Consider the following 21,656-nt stretch of genomic DNA (forward strand, 5'->3'; position numbering starts at 1 on the left):
TAAAAAAAGGCCAAGTACATCCAACACAGATGTTTTCTCTCATTTTGTCTGATTAGACCTCTCCCCCAGGACTGAGCTGACTTGTACACACCAGACTTGACTGACAGCTCTGTTGACTCTTCTGTTATTTTAGTCACTCAGCGCCTTCCTACGCGTTTCTGTCATCTTTTTACCCCTCGTCTTTTTCTCCTAACTACCTCCCTGGTTCTCTGCTCTTGAGCCTGTTGATGATGTAGTAGTCACATGACTGGTGGCTGCATGTACATTTTCCTGTGTTTGTGGACGCACAGGAATTCTGTATTCTGTGGATGTGCAAGTCCTACATATAAAGCGAGACATATAAAACTGTGTGGTACCTGTATTTTAATATTTTCACTCACTTTTACTCTGATGGATGTTGACTAGGAGAGGGAGGTCGCAATATTCAGGAAATTGTTATTGACTTCAACACAGATTCTCCAAGTTTTTCACAGCCCCTCAACACATGGTCTACACATGATGAAGGGGTCTCTGCTGTGATCGCTGTTGAGTTTACCACCGAGTCAGTGGTGAGACCTCAGCTCAACACCAGTATGCCATCATATAACTCATATATAATAACAAGAGCAGTAAGAGCTATACAGAAGAAAAGCCACTATGTTCATACGTTTAATCTGATAAACTTAAGTAACATAGCACGTAACTTTGAAGACGTTTGGAGAAGTTTTCTTTCCTAAATGTCTGCCATGAAAAAAGGCCTATTGTCAAGCATGCATTACATCTGCAGAGAGAAGACTCTCACTTGCAAGTGTCAAACAAACCAGTAGGAAACATTAATTCAATTAATTAATGTTTGTAAAAGAATCAAATATATAAAGGCTCCAAGAAAAAACACAACAGTGAGACAGAAATTATGGTCCTGGCAGGACAGGAAAGCAGTGAGAGGAGGAGCAGTGGTGAGTTCTTACTGTTTTTGTTAAGGCTTGATGTTTACTAATGTTTGAATACATGTGATACCTTTTGAAGCCAGAAATAACAGCCATGCTTTACTGCCAACTACGGCTCTGCATCCTGCCAGGCAGGAAGTCAGGGTGCACATGCCATCACAGGGAGGTGACACAGGAAGTAAAGCATGAGCCAGGGAGTCAGCAGTTCAGTTCCTTGATGGAGAGTCATCACAGCAGCTGAGGAACAGGTTCCACATTGTGCACACTGTTAAACAGAGAAACACAAAATGACCCCGCAGCTTTTCAAGGGTGTTAAGTACATCAAGGCCGAGTTCTCTAAATTTGGATGTAAGTTGACTGTAACAAGATGCATCTTTGAAGTACAAAAAAAGAAATCAATATCTGGTGTTGTGAGCAGTGTGATACATATGGAGATAGAAGAAAAGATAAAAGCTCAGAGCAGAAGTCTGTACTCTCTCCTTGTTGTTTATTTATTCATTTATTTCTGCAGGATCTCTCTCTTCTCTCTCTCCGAGGTCAGAGGTGCAACTAAGGAATGTGTTTCCTCCGAACACGGAAAAACTAACACGTCCAGCTCATACAGTGTAGACTGGGCCACAGTTCATTCAGTGTTTTGGACTGTCCAGAAGTTAAATACTTTTAAATTATCCTATTCTTCAAGGAGGGTGAACTGTGACCTCTATCTTAAGGCATAAACTAAAATAACTTACATTATTCCATAAGGCAAAAATCTGGCCTTTTATGCACCTTGGCTGAAGTTTGCTTGAGTCACCTCAAACTAAAATTGGTGAACGTGATCCTTATTACATTTCTCAGTCCACCTGAAACTGATGTTACAAAAGGAAGTACAAGATAACTGTAGGCCTATTGCAGGCAAATATACCAAGATGTGGCATCAGGGAGATACTTTCCATGTAGCTAGCTACTGTAGCTAACAGCTGTAGTTGACCTCTCCCCCTTTTCCCATAGAGGCATAGCCTGACTGGAGCCTGTGAGTGTGTGTGTCCTCAGTGACACAAGGTTGACCCAATCCACTTTCACCTGTAGTTGTCAGTCAGACGGTCGTGAGCCCCTCCCACCCCCGAGGCTCCACACCCCCCCCCCCCGCCTCATCTGAGACCTTGAAAAGTCCCGACATACTTATGATGAACGTTCCTCCCTTCTCAGGTCACTGAGACCCACAGGAGGAAGACTCCGTTGGGGAAAGAGGAAGAGAACATTTAGGAGGGGAACGAAGGAAGCGATGAGGAGAGTCCAAGAGACCGGAGAGACAGAAAGAGCAAATGTGTGGAGGAGGACAAGTGATAAAAGGCCCTAATGGGGCTGCTCTGCGATCCACGTGGAACTGGAGATCCTGGGACACCTGTTCCCTGTAGCAGATGTTTGCAAATTATCTCTCACTCTGTCGTCCTTCTCGTGGTTACACTATGATCCCTGGCTGGAAATGCATGCAGTGACTTAGAGACATAAATCTGAATAAAGTTTTACTTGACCCTGTATAAACTAGGGGCTCTGGTGATTTGAATTTTGTGAAGATCTAGACAACAAGCATACACACACACACACACACACACACACACACACACACACACACACACACACACAATACACACTTGCAGGCAGGCTTTGTAGTAGCAGAAGCCCCTCCGTCCCTCCTGGGCCCTCTCTCTCTGCTCCTGCTCTCTGACACATCACCATCTATCGCCTCAGCGGCAGCAGCTAATAACCAAAAAAATAATGACGAGGATGAAAACACAGGACATCAGGGGCGAGAGGAAAGGCCAGCCGAATCTGGTGATGGTGCTGCTCGTAAAGAGACGCCTGGAATAATGGGAAAGGAATGTGGTGTAATGACTCCCCTGGGACTGGCCCAGCCGAAGGCCCTCTGGCTCAGCAACAACAAACGGGAAAGCTCGAGGAGCACAGGGTGCACACATAAGGGCTTTAACAGCACCCCACCACCACCACCACCACCACCACCTCCCCTCTCCTCAAATACACACACATACTCACACACACTCACACCCCCCCCCCCCACATACACACATAGATCCACACAAACACACGCGCACCCCCTCACCCCCCACCCCCCTTCCTGTGCCGACCTACTGGAGTCGGCTGTTGTTGTTGGCTGCCTGCCACCTTCGGAAGAAGCGCGCCCTCAGCCTCTCCCTCCTTTCCCTCTCTTCACTCCCTCCTTCCTTCTCCCTCTCTTACTGAGAGCAAGCTGCCAGGGAAATGCTGATGACATGACATCTACAGAGGTCCCTGGAAAAAGTGATTACCACCCACCCTCGTCCCTATCAAATAATCCTATTCCCCCCCCTCAACAACCCTGCCTTCCAGTCCATTCAGTGCTCAATATCCATCCCTCTATCTCCCTCTATCGCCGTTCTGTGTGAGCATGGCAGCGCATGTGTTCAGGCATGGGTGTGCTGTGCGCGCATGTATTTCTCTTGGAATTAGCAGCTAGATCACTTGTCCTTTGCCCCCAGAGAGGAGCCTTTATTCTCAACCCCTGGCAAACACATTTCCACACTTGAAGCCCCAGCTGTCAAGAGGCAGCGTTTTCTTCTAAGGTTCTGCCCTTTAACCCATGCAACCACGCGCGCATGTGTGTGTGTGTGTGTATGAGTGTGTGCTATGTGAGAGCGTTGTATTCGAGCCAGGTAGGAAAGCCCCTTGTCTCGTGTTCATTTTGCTTCAGTGAACAGAGGTGCTGTCTGATACATGAGGTGCCTGACATACACACAACTAGTGTAAGGAGTCTTTAATGCCCTGCACACACGCATACACACACATCAACATTACACACAATCTCCTCTCTTGGCTTGTCTGGATTCCTGGGGTGTGTTGGTCATGCAGAGTAAGTGCCGAGTGTGAGCCAGTAGTCAGAGGGGGAGGAAAGGTTCAGTAGGGAGGACGGATGGAGGCAGACAGGGCTGCTGCGTTTGGGTCAGAGCCATCTTTACATTCAGCCCTTTGACTCCCAGCTTAGTTTCTGTTGCCAGACGCTTTAAACCACTATGAACTCTGAATTTCCAGAGGATGTCTTGGAAGACAGTGAGGAAACAATCGGGTGTCTTATTCACTAAATGGAAGGAAGCACATCTTCATTGCGGAACTGTTTATAATTAAAGTAACAATGAAAAGAATTTTGCGACGACCCATGTGCTCACTCTTACATACAGAACTGCACAGTCTTTAATGTGGTAAATGTTGTAATATTGTTTGTTTTTCTTTCCAGATATCACTGCATTGTTTTGGTGTTTCACTCTTGACATTAGTGGTTTCCAGACAATGAATCCTATAATGACTTTGGTGATCCCCTTATTTTCCCTCAAGTTCCAACAATGAAACTGATGTTTGCAGCTTTGAATGAAATGTCTAAACAGCTTTTGGACTGATGCAATTTGGTGAATACTTAATACCAGCAAAACAAAAGTCAATGAAATGTTACAGCTTCCAAATTTCACTTCCTCCCTCAGTTAAAAAAAAAAAATGTCTCCTAGTCTATAAAACTATGTGTTCAAAGCAGAAAAATCAAGTGACCAATAGTATGTATCTCTAGAGAGCAAATCTGTTCCTCTCCCATCCTCCTCTCCTTCTCTCTATTCTCCTGCTCTCCTCCATGACAACCGCTTTCACAATCCCTCTTCCCGAGCCATGCCGGGCCAAGGGCCAGAGTCGTTCTTGAGAGAAAAGAGCCTCTCTTTCTTCCCTTTTCCCTCTCAGAAAATGCATTTCTGTGTCTTTGAAAATGCAGTCTTTTATAATTATGGGGCTGCTCCTTTCTTGAGTTGCTCTCTGCAGGTAGGGTCACACCGTATATGCATTAGACAGCGTAGCTACAGGGTGGCTGTGGAAGTGAAGAAACAAAAGAATAAAAGCTTGACAATGCTTCTCTTTTGTTGGTTCAAAGCCATTTTCAGAGGGATGACAGCCAGTCAGAGCATCATCCCAGCTCTGAGAGTATAAATTTCCAGGAGACTTACCAAAATATCAAATCCAACGTATTCATCTCTCTCTCATCAAACCCACTTCTATGTGCAAACATCCTCCCCTCTCTCCTGAGCTATATACATGTAATTGTTTGGCTGTTAATGTATTGAGAAGTCAAACATGGAGACTTCTCTCCTGCACGCCACTAGATGTCTCTCACTGTGTTGTTAGAAGAAGTTGTCTCAGCAGATGAATCTAAATGGCCCATGATGGATAAAGTCTGCTGTGCTGTGTTTGTCTCAGAGTATGTGTTGTAATAGTGTGAGTGTAAGTTAGTTTAGTTAGTCATTTGGGCTCTGGTTATTTCCTGCCATACTCAGGAATGTGTTGTTGTGTTAGTGTGTGTGTGTAGTGGATATGAATCATGTGTGATTGTGCATGTGCATGTGTCTCAGACTGCATCTATTTATGTACGCACAAAGAAATGTGTGTGTGTGCATGTGTGTGTGCGGTAAATTGCTCATCCCCAGATGTGCTGAGCAGGTGGCCACATTAGTCTCCTCTGAGCTAAACTGCAGGCAGGGGAGGTCACTCACAACAGCTCACACACATATTCTCATGTATCACCATCTACCTGATGACAGAAGGGGAGCAGAATCAAAAAAGCAGCCTCTGTGAACTGAATCAAGTTTCACTCTATTCGTGCGTGTACGTCTGCGAGTTCTCATGCGTGCGAATGATTGAGCACATGTGTGTTTATCATGATGCCTCACCTCAGCTCTCCCACAGCTTCCCGGGCAGCTTCCCGAGGATGAAAGCGAGTGAAACCCCAGACTAGTGGGGCTCCACAGCCAATTAGGATTGTTTATTTAGCCAGCCACGGCCGCCTAGCAGAACAGGAGCACACAGCCAGCCACACAGCCCTGCAGGGGAAACCTCTTCTCTCTCTCTCTCGCTCACTCCCTCTTTTTCCACTCCTTTAAACTCCTTTGGCTCCATCTCCTCACTCGCCTCTCTCCACCCTTTGCCCCTCTCCCTCCGAGTTTTTCATTATCCCTCCAGGCAGATGGAACCTTTACAGGATGTTACAGAAGTCATTAGACAACAATGGTGATCAATAAGTCAGAAATCCTTTGGTTTGCTTACTGATGTGGTTTGTTTGTTTGTTTGTTTAGGGATGTAACTGTTGCTACTCGCATTAGTGTCCATAGTCAACCACTCACACAGTAAAACACACACACACAAATGTTCACAATGACTGTCTGGATCATATGTTATTTTCTCTCTCCAACTCTGATGTTCATCCTGCAGTAACATAATAGCCTAGTTGTGGTGAGGCCTGTCATATATTGTTGTATTTCCCAGCAGTCCAGCATCTGCATTTATCCAATCTTCCATTGTTGGACTCAGATCATGACAGTGCTGTGGTTTCTCCCTGTCTGAGTTTTACTGATTTCTGAGCAGTATAAATCCTTCAGTCTTCTTGTCTGTTTTTTCTCTCTTGAAAACTGTACAGGGTTTCTCACGTGTATTCGCACTAACCAAGACAGGACTTATTTATAGGGGGGAAAAAAATTAAATAAAACAAAACAAAACAAAACAAAAAATTAAACGTGCACCAAGATTTCCCCCATGCCCATTTTCACTCGCCTTTCTCCCTCCATATTTCTCTCCTGGTTTCTGATGCCTCAACACCAACCATCCTATCAGGATGCAGGGTTTTTTCCCCTGCTGGTTCACATCCATGTGGGACTCGAAGGGGAGAGCAGCCATCAGCCAGCATCCTCTCCCTCATCCATCACTGTGATCAGGGGCTCTACATCTTCTCCCCTTCCCCTCTTTTCCCTCTCTAGCCCTGCATCTCTCGCTCTCTCCCTCCATTTACTTTTACATCCACTGATTTTTTTCTTCCTCTTCTCATCAGCACAAACTTCTCATGATGGATTGGCTAACTGACTGAAGCCTGAGGGGGGGGGGGGGGGGGGGGGGTGCTTAAGCGTTGTGTGTGCATTGGGGTATATGTTGCGGGGTGCAACAGCAGAGAGAGAGGGGAGAACATGCGACATGATATCCCAGTAGTTTGCGTGGGACGGCTTCACAGGGGAAAGATAAGTCTTTATAGAATTAACCACTCCAATCACACCTCATACATTCTTAAACATGCACACACACACACACACACACACACACACACACACACACACACACACACACACACACACACACACACACACACACACACACACAAACAGAGAGACTGGATTTCAGGATGGAAAAAATCAGCAGGGAGCTCTGAGAGGAGAGTGCTCTTCAACTTCCCCTTACTGAAAAAAACTCCCCTGAGATTTCCAAGTGTTTTATACACACACACAAATGCAGACACAGTTACACACATATAACTGTGTGTGCATGCAGAACGCTACTTAAACACAGGGTGCCTGCGACTCGTGCTTCCAGGAAAGTGGAAACTGTAAAAGGATCTTTGTGTACCTCTACACATGCCTGCTGCGCCAGGACTCCATGGGTAGGTTGGGCAGGTACTTGTTTACTCCGATACACACTCAGTAACCCAATCAGTGTGTCGGACAGGTAGCGAAGGGCCAAATGGGCTGCCTGTCCCTCACTGGGCAACAAGCCAGCCTGAGAGAGTTCACTCCGAGGTCACAGAGCAGATAAATAAAACTCTCCAGGTAAGAGGGGAAACATGTTCAGTTCACAGAGACAGAGCTGGGAATGGACATGTAACTGAATGAGTGGGTAGAAAGAATGGATACATAAAGTTTGAGAGAGTTTTGGTAGTTTACTCACAGCAGCTCAGTGCACGAATAAAGGTCTGTTCACTCACTCGTTCCACATGAATGCCTGTGGTTTGGGCCTGTCGTGTCCACACTATGTGTGTGTGTGTCTTCAAACTCTTCCTGCGCCATCACTCACCAACACTCAACAACATGGACATGACTGTGGAGTGCCAAAGATCATGGAAACCAACGCTCAATTACATCATTTTACAAGACCTGACAGCACTTTGATGAGTAAACACGGGCGGCTGAGAATTAGTAAAAGACAGCTTTGACTAGTTTCTTTGCATTCCCTGTGTGGGTGCACTGCGACCACCTGAGCATGTCATCAGCCATAAACCTCTCCTCATCAGCAATTAACACTTAAAAATCCTTAAGTACTAGTTCATTTTTGTGCAGTAATTGTGTTATTGATTTTTGTTTGTTTTTCTGTGGAGGCCTATACTGTAGTTTGGTGCATTTAAGAACCCTTTTCCTCCTATGCATGGTATGGGTGGTCATCAAAACGCAAAGAACTAGCCTATACTGCATCGCAGATTTACTTTTCATTTGAACTATTCTTATGTGGTTTTACATGATAGTGATTAGTGATCTTAAAGCAGAAGTGAGTGATCCGGTCGTTTTCGCTAATGCTGCGTTCCAGGCAGGCTTTTGAAATCGTAAATTACAGCTTCAAGTCACAACTTACGACTTTGTAGCGTTCCAGGCAACCCACTCGTGTTTTTCCGACCTGTTTTACCGGTGAAAGTCACTATAACGGCCACTCGTAACTTCTGACCGGTGAACTCGTACCAGATCGAACTGGTACCACTTCACGGTCGGAAAAATACGAGTTTCCTTGAACGCACCATAACAGTCCTCGTCGCTACGTCACCACATTCACGGCGTTCCTTGGCTGCACACACAGCCCTGCATGCCGTTCTCTCTCCTCATTGGATAAAAACTGTAGGATACGATAAATGTTTTCTCTTCGGCTCGGAGCAGAGCAGAGGGACTGAGAGACCCGTGTTTCAGTCCAAACACTCTATGTAAGTGATTGCTGTCGGAACATATAACTATTTAAGACTTATATTAACACAAATATATCACTCACTTCTGCTTTAATGTATGAAATATATTGAAAAAATATAATGTTTAAACAAGGCTCAAATGATTTAGAAGAAGAATTGTCAACCTATTGACTGCTCTTATAGAGACAAAAAAATATCTATGATCTATTCCTTGTGCACTGTAGCAGGCCAGTTTTGGCCAGTTATGTAAAGAGCATTTAAACCAGGATTCAGATCAGAAGAATTTGCCGCTTGGATTTGCTGACTGTATTTGGATATTCTAATGGCAGATTTCAGAAGCCAATATTGGTTTAATTTATAAATAATCCCAAAATCTTCAATACGCCTTGGACAGTTTGATTGAAGCCTAAAAATTTAAACATTTGAAATAGCTTCCACATTTAGGCTAATCTCTGCATAAAGCAGTGAGTACAGACTGGTAAATGCATCAATTAATGCATTTACTGTTTACATGTACAAGCTCTACAAGAGTTAAAAATATTACGGTACGTATGTAAAAATAAATAAATAAATAAAAAAATCCCTTGTTTGGTGTAAGTGAAATCATAGCATCGGTTCTAAAAAAAATCTCTTTCTGAGTGATCAGAGATCAGAGTGGGTGCAGGGAAAAATATGTTTTAGACTGAAAAACTACAAAAAATAGACCAGCTAATGGAAGTATAATCATTTCCAGTGAGTCATGTGATCCCTGTTGCCATTCCGGGTGAAAAGTTGGCTCACATAAAAAGATAAAAGGCGGCTTGTGTAAAAGATAAACGGTTCTTTTCCATCAACAGTACAAAGAGCATCTTAGACACCCATAAGGCTGCATCTCTGTGTTCACTGGGTTGGCTGGATAGATAATATAGATGGTCATGCACAATCAATCTCCCTCATTCACCCACTGTGGAAACACCTTTGAAAAAAAAAAAACCCCACACTGTCTGGACTGTGTTTGGTACATCGCAGTCTCCTCTCAGTCTCACAGTCTCTGTCTTCCCTGACTTACTGTCAGGTTGGCAGGGCTGTTGCTGGCCTGCAGACTGGCAGGGCTATTGTTTTCATTTCCCTTCCATTAAACACAGCCTTGGGAGAAAAGAGAGGGAAAGTAGGAGAGGAGAGAGGAGAGGAGGGGTGGAGAACCATCTTGGGAGGATCTGTTGCTACTAGACAGCGTGTTTATCATAACAGCTGCTGTCCACAGGGGAAACTTGGCAGGCTGCATCAAAGGCTCATTCACAGCCCACCTCTACCATCTGACACACATACACAACCACGCACACAGGCGTACACACACTCTCTCAGAGAGACGAGTTGTCCGTCCATTCAGTGTGTGCAAAATATATCGAAAGAAAAAACCCCATAAAAGGTTAATTCTCAGGTTAAAGGAAGTTATGTTCCAGCCTTTATTACCTAAGCTGTTAGTTGTCGGCAGTGAGGTCTGTTTTTACGATTGTTCTGGTTTTTGTGTAAATGAATTAAAGTTCCATTTGAGTGGCGCCCCTTGTATATGCCAACACATTCTTCAGATCGAGAGCTGAGCTGGCCTCGCTTCAACACATCTCTCTCACAGACTCTCGTTAATAGGCAGCAGTCCTTACAATCCCTCCCCTCAAGACACACAGAGCATGAGAGAGGGAGGGAGAGGGAGAGGGAGAGAGAGGGTAGGGGAAGCCAATGAGAGTGTTTTTATACAGCAATTTTACCAGACTCCTCAAAGGCTCAGAGGGCTCAAAGGCTCATTTATTTCCTTGTTAAGTCTCCCCATGCTCTGTGGAGAGAACCCAGTCATGTTACTCTGCTGCCACCATGAGGCTGAGAACATCAACTACCAGCCTCCTTTCTACACACAGGCTATTACAGTGTAGTCAGCATAGTTTTGGGAATTTTACTATTTTTCCTGTTTATCCTGAGTCAGATAAACTCATTTATACCCATTATGCCATCTCTGATGTCAGCCTCCCATGGAGCTGCAGCCCAAATCAAACAAGCAGGGCTGGATGTCTCTGGATGCAACTAAACTACAAACAAAACAGATCATATGCATTCACTATGCCCTAAGTGAAGAAAAAGTGATTTAAATTGATTAAAAGGAATCACTATAGTTTTCAAAAGCCTCTGCAGGCTATCCCCTTTGTGTGGGGCAAAATATCTAACAAATTTGCAGTCTCAGTCTGATGATTTTCAAAAACCAGATGGTCTTGGGACCTACAGTAGTGCAACATGACTTTGAACTAAAGTTAAAAAGACCCGTGATATACTCGGGGAGTTTCCCAAGAAGTGCTTTGTAAATAAATTGACTGCAGTGCTATTCCCTTCTTGGGGCCAGTGATTGCCACCCAATTTAATACAGAATACAATGAGTCCTAAAACCATTGCCATTCATAAATCTAAATGCAGAGTGATAGGCTGATGACATGAACATAAAAACATTACACATGATCCAAGGACTGCACAAAAAAAACGTTTGTTTGCCTGCATATGCTTAAGGTGATGTTCTTAAAAATACATAAAAAAAGAAAAAAAAAGAAGAAGTGAGAGCGGGGTTAACTATTTCTGTATCTTCCCCTCAATCTTCATTACTATAACTAGCTTTCAAATGTGATTTTGTGGTTTGAAAATGTATGCAGATTAAGTTTTTCTGTAATCGGGAAAGTTTGAAAAGAGGACACTGTGTGATATACATTGTCAATGTTTGTAAGTAAGTAGGCTATGAAACGACCTGATAGGAGTGTGAACCGTCAAAAAAAAAGTCACAATAAATAATTATAATGTGATCTTTTATATGTTCCCTTCATATACGAGCCTATACAGCCGGATATATTCTCCAGCTCAGAGATGTTTCTGTCACATTTAATCAGCCCAGATACAGATAATCCTGTTGCTTGACATAAATGGCTTTTGTACATAGCCTCTGACAAATGCATTTAATAACATAAGAGAGGAGGAAGAAGTGAGAAAAGAAGAAGTAGTGGATTATTTTAGCTTTCTGATGTGCCTGTCTGATATTTTCAGATGTCTTCACCTGACATTGACTTTGTAATGAATGAAACAATTTTCTGCAGCTGAGCTGTTAAATCATGGACGTATTAACCATGTGTTAAATATAATTGCTTTCAAGCTGCGTGTCTTTGTGTTTGCAGGAAATCAAAGGCCTCGATTCTCTTGAACCTTCCGGAGAGATGTAGTTAAAATTGAGGCCATTGAAAGTGGAAATGAGATCTTGTTGGAATTTATTAACAGACATTGTAAGAAAATGTTTTAGTTCTGTGACATTCCTGTGCATTTTCTAGGTAATGAAAATGGTCTATTTGGCTTTAGAAGTAGGCCCTACTACAACAATTCAGATTTTTTTCTGTGACACAATGTCAAAAACTTTCATCAGCAGTCATAGGAAGTGTAGACTAATGAGCCTTGTGGACTTCCAGCATTTCAGATTCAAAGACTTGTTACAGGTTTTGTTCAGGAAAGTTATTCAGATATGATGCTCAAAGGCTCATCACTGCCATCACCACCAGGCTGCACAAAACCTCCAGCATCTCAGGCCAAGTCAGGTAGCCTACTTTATCAGTCATACATCTGGCCCCCTGTCCATGTAAGTTTACCCAGTGAACCCACACTAAACACACAACCACAAGCATAGCCTAACTGAACAAAGTTACCCTGCGCCCTCGAAAGCCCAGAAAAGCCTAATTACAGCCACAACCTTTAGCCCACGTAATTTTAGCATTGCCGTGGTTTGTGGCTCCAGTTAGCCAACTAGCCATAGAACAACAGCTGCCAAACATATTCACGATAACGGCGACAGCCGCAAGTTCGCACGTTACACTAATAACACAGTTACCATGGCGTCACTTACCTGTTGAGGAGGAGAAGAGCCCGTTCCCATTCAAGCTGCAGTTTCTTCAAGCTAGTTCTCCATCTTGGTAAGTTAGACGTATTGGCTCCATAACTGACATTAATTAACAGCCGTAATTGACTTCTTCACGTGCGACACAAGCAGATACTTTAGTGTAGACTATGTATTTCTTTAATTGTCAGAGGCCTCTGTAGACAAATACACGGTTTATTTAATGGAGAACACTCTGAAGGGTTGCTATCACCTGAGTGTTGCCACCACAGGTGAGGGAGAGGGCGTGGATGGGCCTAGGCGGTAAGACCATGGGTAAAACGAAAGCTACAGTCTATAGGAAAGACCAAGGGTTGAACAGACATAGGCCCGCCTGCACAAACATGCACATATGCATGGGCACTAATATGTATGCTGCCATGTCAACTACCAAAACAAAGAACAGAGAAATTTAACAACCTCACCACCACAATATATTTACATAGAATATGTAATATGTAACTTTTCTGCTATGGTATTGTTTAAATCTCATTTACATAACCTTGACTACAGAACTCCCCTCTATGCATTGGATTGATAACACCATAAACCTGTGAGATTACAGGTTATGGCCTATCAGAGACACGTTGACTTGTCAATAGAGGGAAGCACAGCTACTGTGAGCAAATGAGCTCATACTAGTATCATGACTTCATAGATTTCAGGATAGGGATGAAGATGTCTGACCTTTTATCTGCAAATGATTGACTGTCAGACAAGTGCACAACCCCCCCCCCCCCCACACACACACACACACACACACACACACACACACACACACACACAGTGCAGCTGTTCTAATCTACAGGGTAATGGTATGCAGTCACCTACTGTAGATAAATATGTACTGCATACTTTCCACTGTGTTGCAATCAGTCTTTTGTGAGTGTGGAGCTCTTTTTGTACTCAGCAAATGAATATTACACAACATCAGTTTGCTCAATTGTTGTTGTTTTTTTTTTACCAGAAATATGGTGCAGCTGTCAAATATGTCTGTGCTTCAAAACAATAACATATATTTTTGTCTTTTAAACGTCACTGTGATGGGAACAGAGAACACATTGTTTCAGCTAAACAGCCTACAAATGAATGAAATAAATCCTACAAATGCTTCATGCTTTTGCTTCCACTGAAAGAATTCATCAATAATAAACAGCCCAGTGGTGGCAACTGAACATGAACAATAATACCTGTTATTGGAAAGCTGCTGTGACCTGAGGCTCTACATTAATACTAAGTTGAAGCCACTTTATTTTTTTCTTGTTTGTGTACTCCAGTACAACATAAATGCAGCTCTGCGTGTTATCACATGCTGAGGCCGTAAATACAACACAGCTCACATGCAGACTGCAGGGATTTGATATCCACACGAGCCCGCACGGACACACATCTGCACCAACAGTGATGAAGAATAACACAGGCACAAAACACACTGATGCTTTTCTACTCGCTGCCATATTTCACATGTTTCAGTCTGTCAACTTTGAATGAGGTCATCAGCTTTAACAATTTATTAGTGTCTGAGGATGTTATAACTTAAACCCCACATTGATTAATGATTTAATATCTGTATTTTTGGATTGTCTTACAAATGATCAGTGACAGTAGGAATTAAGTATTAGTCTGTATTTGTCTCTCTGTCTCTATTTGTGTTGTGTGTTGCTGAATATTTCCCCTCCGGATCTTTCCCTGCTGTCCCTGAGGCATCCCAGCTGAAACAACACCGAGTGAAGGACACTTAAGAGCCTCGCTCTGCATCCACTCACACACTTGCACAGCGCTGCCAAAATCATAAGCCATCCCCTCATCTCCTGCCAAAACGTCTTCCTCGTGGCACGGAAGCGTCAGATATGTTTGACGACCGATGTGATGAATTAGCTGAGATTTTTTATCTTCATTGTTTGAATTGAATTTCAGGAAGTAGCCAGAAGAAACAGGGACAACAGTGTGGTAACTCTGCTGGTACGGCCTGCTGGTAGATTGGGAGGACTGGGGTCTCACCTATGATGAAGTGGTAGGTCACCATGGTAACAGTCTTTGGAGAGATGAGAGCAAATGAGAAAGAGGGAGAGGAGGAGAGAGATTAGCACACCTGGTGAGAAAAGGGAGCAGCGCACTCACTTGTGCTGATTGGCACAAAAATATGTCTGCATGCTGTGTGTGTGTGTGTGTGTGTGTGTGTGTGTGTGTTTGGTGTGTAGCCTACGTGTGCGCGTGTGTGATCATGTCTAATATGCAGGACCAAGAATGTAGATGTAGATGTATTACACACATACAAGAGTGCAGTGCTGACAGTCTGAATGCAATTGGCCTTCACACTTGATGGTGTTAAGGGTCATGGTAACACACACACATGAAAAAAGGGGAGAGGAGACCAGATGGGAGTGTGAGAGGGGACAGAGAGAGCAGTTCTTCAGACAGATGGAGGCAGTGATGCCGCTTGTGATGACTGAGCCCCAGAGACAGGGGCAATCGCTTGTGTCTCTGTTGCCAGCAGGCTCATATTCTGGGCTTTGTTCTCTTTAATCTGCTAACCTGTGGAGCAGTCGGACAGATGAGACACATTTAGAGGGTTGTGAGCACCAACACAAGCCTTCAGATGGGACACCAACAAAACCTCATTCATTAACCTGACTTTCATTGAGGATTTACACCATTTTAAAAGGATTTTGGCTCTCTCTCTCTGTGTGTGTGTGTGTGTGTGTGTGTGTGTGTGTGTGTGTGTGTGTGTGTGTGTGTGTGTGTGTGTGTGTGTGTGTGTGTGTGTGTGTGTGTGTGTGTGTGTGTGTGTGTGTGTGTGTGTGTGTGTGTGTGTTGCATGATATTTCTGTAATTCTACCAGCGATGTAGGATTAACGACAGTTTTTAACAATAAGGCTGTCATCTGTCTGGGAACAGATTATGAATTGTCTCCCAAAAGACAGTGTCACATAAAATTCTGAGCTTAGACGCAGTAAATTGCAGTGTTTTTAAATTTTTTGCACAGAAGAGGGCAGCAGAGAGTCAGTTTCAGACCCCGGGAGTAAAAGAAGTCACCATATGCAGAGTATCAGTGCACACATGCATGAAGTGCATCAGTGTGGTACATCACACAGAAATACTTTTTCCTACACGTGTACACGTGCTATATATAAAAAAAACATCAATTGCACATGTTAAGAGCTACTCTGCACACACAAGTTCCAGCTAAGCTATCAAAGAGATATGCCCCCGTGGAGAGAGTAGATATAGTCAAATCAAGTTGCACATGTTTTATATAGACCAAAATCCATCCTCCATCCATCCATACTGCTTGTCTGTGTAGGGAGCGGGGTGAACTCAGTCCTAGCTGCCAAAGGGTGAGGGTGAGGTATAGACCCTAGACAGGTCTGTCAGAGGGCTGACATATAGAGACAGTGATGCTCACATTCACACTTACAGGCAACACCTAATGTGCATGTCTTGCCCTTGGCCATGTCTTGGCCCCAGGCACTGACCCCAGAACCTTCTCTCTGTCTGTTACAAATTGATCTTGTTTTTTTTTGTTGTTGTTGTTGTTTTTCTGCAAGCAGATCAAGGAAGTAAGACAGTGAAAACTTTAGCAGAAGAAGCTCATAATAAATCAAAGCTATGAAATATTAAAAATGGTTATATTAACCTGAAATGTGTGAAGAACAACAAAAAACTTTTAGAAATTTTAATATTTAAATAGGGCTTATGGACGAGTTGGAATTATGTTGATCCTTCCAATACATATGTGGATGACGTGTAGGTATTGTTAAGCATGGAGTGGGTATCAGCAGCTGAGCTGGGGGTCACAGGCAGAGGAAGACTACAGCACATCAAGTCACACATTCACGCCATGTGACTTGCCACTGTCTGTGAGAGCAACTCGGAGAGACATAAGAGAGTGCTTTGGGATAGAAGCCAGACACACACAGAGGTGTATGAGAGTGCAGCAACATAATTATTTCATGAGACCTGTTGTGAGTGCACCACACCCAAAGGCCACGGGGCTTATAGAGAAGAAAACCACCAGGGGGAAAAGGATCTGATTCAGGTTACCATAGTGCAGACAGAGATAGGACAATCTAAATATACACACACATGCACACGCACATGCACACAGAAACACAGTATACATACACAAATAGTACAGAAATAGAATTTTGATGTTTTTGCATGACTAACTGCTTCATGCTTGATACGTCACAAATCTTTGGCCCCATCTGCACAGAGATTCGCCCGCAAACAAGTTAACAAATATTCGTACTGACAGCAGTCACGTTTTGCTGAATCACTCACGCGCCAGGTCCTGCTCCTAAACAGCAGACGGGGTAGTTATTTAGGAATGAGGGCGGGGCTGGGAGTCGGTGACATCACTCGCTGTGACACAATGCCCATGGCACCTCTGTAGGGTTGACAATGGTGAGAAGAGAGCGACAGGGTTCCTAAGTCATTCCACTGAGCCGGGACACACAGCGACAGACAGGCTGACATCCTTGGCTCCTATTACAGACACACTAGAGAGGCACACCAGGCTGATACATCTTTTCTTACCACCGTTGAGTATTGTTAAGGGTGACCTTCTCCATTTGCTGCTGAGTGTGTTCTCTTTTTCCCTTCCTCTTGTTCCCTTAGGCAATTACAATGACACACATACACACATACACAGTCTGTGCTTTTATGGCATGTAAATCAGATAGCTAATAGAATGGCTTTACCCATAAAGATCCCTGGAGGTTAGTCTGTCACAGCATAAACTGGATTCATCTTCCACTTCCTGAAAAATGTGGATCCTGATAAACTAGTATATAGCTCAGTCTACTCAGACATTTTGATATTCTAGAGAAAACTTGGCAAAAGTTCAGTCAAGGCTATTTCATTCAGAGTCTTCTGCTCTATTTCTTCACTCTTGACGCGATCTCAACCACAGCACTTAGCTCCTGTCTGTTCATTCACTATCCTGTTCCTGATTTCTTTCTATTTTCCTTAACTCGGCATTTCATACCAAGTGAGTCCCTTGTATGGCTCCTTTCACCTACAGTATATCCAGCAACCAACCACCATTTTCTACTTACACCACATACATTTGTGTACATTTGGTCTGGGACCTATTGTATGTCACAAGTTAGTTTTAAGGGAAATCCATTGAATTGTGCGTAATTGTGAGTTGCAACAAAATGGGCTTCATAAATAATTGTTTTCTGAGTTGGGTGTGTCTGGATTTACTAGCCTGCACAGATCCCTGACCTCAACCCCATCCAACACCTTTGGGACAAATAAGAGCTCGGCCTTGTCGCTCAACATCAGTGCCTAACATCACTAATACTCTTGTGGATGAAGGGGAACAAATTCCTGCCACCAGGTTCCAAAATGTTATTAAGAGCCTTCCCAGGACATTATTGCAGAGGCAGTCATGTGTTCTTTTTGCTCCATTCTTGTATACGTTTGGTCACATGCCGTATACTTCCTGTATGGTCTGTGAACACAGACCACCTATACAGGAAGGGGCAGAGCAGGTGCTACTTTCTGAGAAGGTTGGCCTCCTTTAACATCTGCAGGAAGTTACTGCAGATGTTCTACCACTCTGTGGTAGCCAGCATCTTGTTTTATGCTGTTGTGTGCTATCTATCTATCTATCTATCTATCTATCTATCTATCTATCTATCTATCTATCTATCTATCTATCTATCTATCTATCTATCTATCTATCTATCTATCTATCATAAACGCTCACATCGCTGGATTGGTCCCTGATTTTTCTGCAGGTAGACACTTTTAATACCACTGTGCTGCATTTGTCAGGTGGCACCTGTCAGCTGGAAGCTGCTGATGGTTAATGTTCCACTGATAATCTCCACTCACCACATTGCCCTTCTGAGCATGTGAGAAATCGCACCAACGTGTTTTTATATAAGTGCTCACCCACTTGATCTTTCCACCTGTTTGTCAGTGTGATGCTTTCTGACTCTGTTTGTTCATCGTAGGTCAGACTGAAATGATGCAGAGCTGATGAGAGAGCATGGAAACGGTCTAAGTCAGTGGATTATTTATGAGAGCTCCTTCGGCCCAGACTTCTTTCCTGGTGCCAGTGCAAGAAATTTACTGTGTCTGCAGTGATCTGAATGCTCATTTCATTATTAAAAAACCAGATACAGTCAAAAAGGACACTGAAATAAGTTAGGAGGGAGGTAGACGGAGGAGAAGGGCATAATAAAATCTGTTGAAAGGTATAGAACAAGAAACCGAGTTCTTTAATAAAATCACCAGAGTGTAATGATGCAAAATATATGGATGAAACATTTAGGACGATGAAGGAAATGTAGTGTTGTACATTTTGTTTTATTCATAGTAATCATGCCTTGTGCAACAATTCCTGCTGCACCCATACCACAGTGTTTTATTACATAAGGGCTGGCAGACCTAGGAGGTCTAGAATAAGATCAGCAGCATACTAAACAGTCACTGATGGCGGAGAGGACGGCCTGCAGAGCTCTTTGAATTCACATCTCACACACAATGGATAGGACTACTTTTTTCAAGGTACTTCTCAATCACTTTCAGTTTTTCAGTGTCAGGCATACTCCATTTACTGTGTATGAAATAACATCTATTACAAAATAGCCTTTCACATTGTATATAGCATGAGTGCTCTTTAATATCTACACCAGGCCCATGCAAGCATTTGGTGGAATAATATTAAAGCACAAAGCAGACTGGTGTATTTAGTGCTCATATTTTAATCCAAGGTAGCTGTATTTAAATAGCAGGTGAAACCAGACCATTATAGCTCCAGTGTCAATGTGTGTCATTGGGCCATGGGTGCTTTGCCAAATGGCAGCAACAAGAGACAAGAGTGCAGAAGTTCAAACTCAGTTATTTTTTCCTGTGACTATGACTCATGACAATAATTTTGAATTTCCATTTTATAGTAAAGGACCGGACACAGCACCGGACACAGAGGTCTATTGTTTATTTCTCTGGTGTTATAAACCACATATGAGCTTATCTTTGTAAAGTGTGGTATGCACTTATGGCGCATGGCCATTCTTTTGTCAGGAAAGTATTTCCTGTGAAGCCTCTCTAACCTAGTTCCTGCACCATGTCTAAAAAATGCTGTGTGGAAACAAGACAACAAACCTTTTCAATAAAGTGGAAACTTCCACTGAGGGCAGTGCAACAAAACAGAGTGCTGGAACACAGGAAAGCTCCCCACAGACACAGACAAACTCACTGCAGTATGATTAATTCTGGGCTCTTTGCATATGTGTGTGTGTGCATATTATAGCCTGTTTGTCTAGTTTTACATAACAAAACAGTGATGCAGTGGAGCTACCTGTTCAATCATGTATGGTTCCTGATTGGGTTCACAACAAGCAAACAGCTAAACCTGCATCTTACTCAGTCTGCATCTTGTGCTGCAACCTCCATCAGTGTTTCCTGATGTACATGTATTGAACACTGACTCAATCACACCTTACCCTAAACTTCACATGATATATTTCATATACCATAGACTTTCTTTTAAGACCACTTCACATGACACATGATACGTATGATTTTAGGACATTTAACATGTGAAATGTTTCAGTTATTGAAAATGCAACAACTAAACATTTATATCATATCATTTGAATTACATTTAGACTATGCCATCAAATGAGCAAATGAAGAAAAAAACAATTTGAGTCTTGACTACAAGGAAAGGTTTAGACCTAAAGACTGAAAAAAAGTGGAGCTGGTTCAGGGAGGATGGAAGAAATGTAAGAGGAGGGCAATAGGAAGACAATAGTGGACAAGCAGACTGTTTGACAAAAATGAGGTCTGACTCCTGCCTCATCCGATTTGTGAGCAAGTGAATGTGTACACTGTATGTGTAAGATTTTATTTTGGGGCAGGGGAGACTGTGCAGTGTTAACAAGAACCTTTGGGGAAAGCAGCTTGATGACCGATTAAGCCTTGGAGGGCAAAAAGAAAAAGGATGCAAAAGACACAGCTGTGACCAGAAGAATGAAGACACAGTGTTGGTTAGCTGTGTGTGAGCAGACAAAACATCACACTGATCTTTTCCAAAGTTGTAAAAGATCATTTAGCCAATTAATTATTCAGGTCCAGTTCACACTGAGACAATATTATAGCTTCATCCCTACGCTGCCTGCAACCCTCACTGCTGCTGAGTCAGCACTCATCAATAGCCCAATATTTCTCTGAATGTCTCACATAAATTATTTAAACTGAAATCACAAAACTTATTTGAGTGCATCGCCTTGGATACATTATTGGAGCTGAAGGACACATTTTGGATGAGGAGGGAAACGCTGCGCAGGTGTGATGAAAGTGGCTGTGGGTCTGTGGCTGCGGTCTAATAATGCCAGGCGCCTGAGGGAGAGAGCCATCAGTATGTCACCGTCACATGAACACAGCAGTTATATAAGCAGCTGGTGTTAGACTGCATGCCAATGTTGCCCGATTACAATTACTTGGTATACACAGACAACAACGCATGCTCTTTGCTGATCGAGTTGGTAGCTCATGCAAGAATATTTGCTGTAAATTGATTGGTTGATGGCTAATATCTCACAAAATGTCAAATATAATCCAGACAAGACAAATGTGCCACACTGCAGTTAAATCAAACTGTGCATGTCTTAATTTCTTGCTCCACCACTTACTGACACTGAATGTTTTAATCTATATTTTTCTGTATTTGGGGGAATTTTGTGATTTTCCACCTGAAGCAAGCTTCTGAGTAGCTCTAATCATATTAAATTGGAACCACACAGCAGGCTTTTTTATTGACCAGCCATATGGATTCACACTGAGAGTGCTATATCGGCATGCAGAGCAGCTACAGACTGTCAGGTTGCCTTCAACACAGCCATAAGTAAGCAAAGTTTAACTCAATTTTCACTGACTGTGGGCCAACACAGCTCAGTCATCACTGCCTTAGGGTTTACATGAAGATTAAGCAGGATCATGTTCCAAATCTGACACCAAAGCTCCCTAAGACACCCCCCACACAACATACACAATGTATACCTACCACACA

The sequence above is a fragment of the Trachurus trachurus genome, assembly GCF_905171665.1.
Source record: "Trachurus trachurus genome assembly, chromosome: 3".
NCBI classification, from domain to species: domain Eukaryota; kingdom Metazoa; phylum Chordata; class Actinopteri; order Carangiformes; family Carangidae; genus Trachurus; species Trachurus trachurus.